Source organism: Lithobates pipiens, unplaced genomic scaffold (assembly GCF_037356315.1).
Source record: "Lithobates pipiens isolate NorthernLeopardFrog02 unplaced genomic scaffold, aLitPip1_a1.2 Scaffold_13, whole genome shotgun sequence".
In the NCBI taxonomy this organism is placed as follows: domain Eukaryota; kingdom Metazoa; phylum Chordata; class Amphibia; order Anura; family Ranidae; genus Lithobates; species Lithobates pipiens.
The window spans coordinates 533,629,898-533,633,671 of NW_027507718.1; the positions used below are offsets into that span (position 1 = coordinate 533,629,898).

At 45.5% G+C, this 3,774-nt stretch overlaps 1 pseudogene; it reads right to left on the reverse strand.

Moving 5' to 3' along the window:
• Window positions 1-464: 464 nt before the first annotated feature.
• Window positions 465-2,923, reverse strand: LOC143975708 (proteinase-activated receptor 1 pseudogene; annotated as a pseudogene).
• Window positions 2,924-3,774: the final 851 nt, after the last annotated feature.

Here is a 3,774-nt window from a genome sequence, read left to right on the forward strand (position 1 = left end):
AGTTTTCAGACATTGTCCGTCTATTATTATCACCCTTCTATAATTTTCCAATGACCATTCCCACCCACCCTGCCATGTGCCTGGGGGGGGATCAAGGCCCCAAGTGGGCTACCAGGAACCCTGCTTTGCTGGAAGCTGCAGAAAGCTGACTGAGGGGCTGTCTTCTGAGGATCTACTCTGATATCACAGGGAGAAAGGGTTGTAAGGGTATTGGAAGGGGTCAACCAGTTTTCCAATGACTTTTGTGAGTAGACTGAATAGAGAGATCCTAGAGACTGTGGGCTGAGGTCATCCCTTGTGTGTGTCACAGTCGACAGTGTATGTGTAAAGGTGTTCTGAAGAGCTAAGTCTATTTAATTCCCAGTGAAAGGGCTTTGCTTAGACTTTCAACCAAAGGAAGTGTTAACTCCTCAAGTTCCCTAACCCCAACCAAGTTACCCCCCCCCCAAAAAAAACACCAAAAAGAAAACCCCTGGACTGTTCATTGAGCCAAAGACTGACTATGATTGTATGCCTGGATGCGGGCAACTATTGGGGAAAGGACTCCATACAATCTACAAGCAGCTCCTTTGTGGGGAAGTGGTACATTTGGGGGCTCATCCAGGATTATTCCCTAAAGGAATCCCAGCAGTTGCTATTGGTAACTGATGGAAGAAAACAGAAAAGACTGTCAGTGCTTTTATTCAGTGTGCAGAATTGCTGGAAGGTAATCAGCGTGGAGAAGTGTTGTGTCACAATGGAGAATGCCTGCTCTACAATGGCTACTGTCAGTGCAGAAACATTTCCAAGTGGTGGCAGTGAAAGAGTGGACATGTGGCACTGGAGGGAGAGTGCCAGGGAAGTCTGTCCAACAGGTTACTGCTAGCATGCCAGCCAGAAGAGGGGGGTGGGGTTACTGTGCAGTTTCAGCCAATTTGGAAAGGCGAGGGGAGTCAGTGTGCCATGCTTGAGTGTAGAAGAGAAGCACTCACTTGGCGAGAGCACCAAAATGGCAGCACCTACTGGAATGTACCAGTCGGGGTTACCTGTTACAAATTATCCACCGCTTTTTGTACATGGATCAGAGATGGGGAAGTCATGTGTATCACTGAGGGGAGGGAATGCTGTGCAGCAGTAGGGAGCTGGATGGAGATCAGGACCAAGACTGATGCCTAGTTGGTTTTGCCTGCAACCCCATTCAGAGGGATGAAACTTCTACTCCCTTTACCAAAGCAGAAGCCATGGCTGAAGTTCATCTGAGGGATGCCTTGGAAAGTCCTATTACCCAAGACAGTCCTGTTGTCCCCACGTAGAGGGAGCCTGGGGGCCACTGTTCCAGCAGGTGAACCGATGGGGATCAGCAAAGCAGCAAGTTTGGCTTTCGGCTATTTAACTTATTGCATAACCAGAAGAGATTCACTAATACTCGAAGATATGAGCTTGAAAATGCTATGTGGAGCTTTATTGCTGAGGACTTATGGGAACATATCATTGCACAGAGCTTGGCTCAAAGGGAGCTCATCAGAAAGGTGATGGATTCTTGTGCCCCCCCAGATAAGGGTCAGCCACAAGAGTTGACTGAGCTTTTGCAGCTTCAGAGAATGATACAGAAGAAAGTAGCATTGAGTATGGGCAATAAAACCCTGCTGATCTTGTTCCTATTCTTCCAGATCTCACATTATTGTCATATGCATGTGTGGGGTGAGCCACATGATATCATGAGCTCCATCTTGCACTAAAACTATATTACAAGCTGACCCCAGAAAGAATTTTTTTAAATGGTGGCCTGGAAACTTAGGAATGGGCAGCAGTGAAAAGACAAAAGGAGAGGATGAGGTACCATAGAGGTAATTGGCACTTATTTATGTTTTAGGTCTTCTGGAAAGGTTCTTCCTCGTCCAGTTATATAAACTAAGATGTTTCAAGAGGATTCTTGCATTTTGTCTTTGGGGTCTACTGGTGGTGTCTGTTCTCTCTTACATCCCAGCAGGCTGTAGACGTGTCTCTGCCACTCCGAGGACGCATAGTAATAGATCAGAGGATCCAGACAACAACTGACACTGCTCACACTGACACTGATGACGTAGACGACGTACAGGAAGTTACTGGCTTGGTTATAGACCTGCAGGAAATGCATGAACCAAATAACATTGGCTGGGCCAAAGCAGAGGACAAACACACACAACACAACCACAGACAGGAGGACGGCTCGGGATCTCTTCTGGGCGCCCTTCATGCTCGGTGCACTGAGACTGCGGACGATTCCAATGTAACAGAAGATTGTAATAATTAAAGGTAATAAATATAAAAGTGCCATATATATGGGGAAATAGACGTAAATATGAAACTTTTCGACCAATTCGGCATCCTGAACATCAGTACAGGTTGTGATCTTCATGTCGGGAAATGGTCGGGTTTGTTCCGCTATGAGAACCGGCACGGTGCTGACCATCGATATCACCCAGATGAAGCAACACACCAGCCAGGATCTTCTCACTGTGCGCCAGGGAAGGGACTGGACCGGGTAGACCAGAGCCAGGAACCGGTCCACACTGATACTCGTCATCAGCAGGATGGATCCACGCATGCTACTGAAATACATGGCCGTGACTAATCGGCACATCCCTTCCCCCAATAGCCAGTTATTTCCTGAGAATCTGTACACGATGTGGAAAGGAAGAATACTGACAAAGAGAACATCAGCAGCGGCTAGGTTCAGCAGGTACACAACTCCTGGCTTCTTCACCTTCACCAAGAACAGGAAGATGGCCATTATATTGAGAGGAAGAGCCACGAGGAGAATCACGGTATAGATGGAGGGCACAAACTTCGTCACCCACCAGCTGTTCATATATTCTTTAAATTCAGATGAAAATGTTCTGTGTAGTTGTTGGACCTTGACTTGTTGGGTTGAGTTCGTCGTAGTTTCTTCATCTGAAAACATGAAAATATGAGCTGAAGTCATTGTATGGGAAACATTTTGCCGGATTTTTCACATTACATCAAACAGGAGGACAGCTGATGATCTCTTGTGTGTCCCCTTAATGTTGGGAGCCCTGAGATCTGCTGATAATTTCAATCTAATGCCCTGTACACACGGTCTGACTTTTTCCGATGGAATTTCCGACACACAAAGTTTGAGAGCTGGATCTAAAATTTTCCGACAACTAAATCCGATTGTTTAAATTCCGATTCTGTGTAGACAATTCCGATGGACAAAGTGCTACGCATGCTCAGAATAAATTACGAGATGAAAGCTATTAGCTACGATCGGATTTTCCCGACAACTTTGTGCAACCTTGTGTATGCTAGACAAGTTTGGGCCAAAATCCGTCTGAAAAAATCCAACAGATTTTATCATTGGAAAGTCCGACTGTGTGTACGGGGCATAAGAGGAAGTTTTGAACTTCCAGTGACCAGTATGAGGGAGTAAGAGCGATAACACCAAATTTAACACACCTGCTCCCCATTCACACCTGAGACACTAGCGAGTTACATGGCACCGAGGAGGGAAAAAGGCTAACTGAGCCCAATTTGGATATTTTCACTTAGAGGTGTACTGACTTTTGTTGCCAGCGGTTTAAACATTAATGGCTGTGTGTTGAGTTATTTTGAGGGGGACAGGAAATTTACACTGTTATACAAGCTGTACACTCACTACTTTACATTGTAGACAAGTGTCATTTCTTCAGTGTTGTCACATGAAAATAGAGAAGAAAAGATTTACAAACATGTGACTGAGGGGTGTACTTACTTTTGTGACATACTGTATATGCTTTGGTTCTAGGAAGTTGG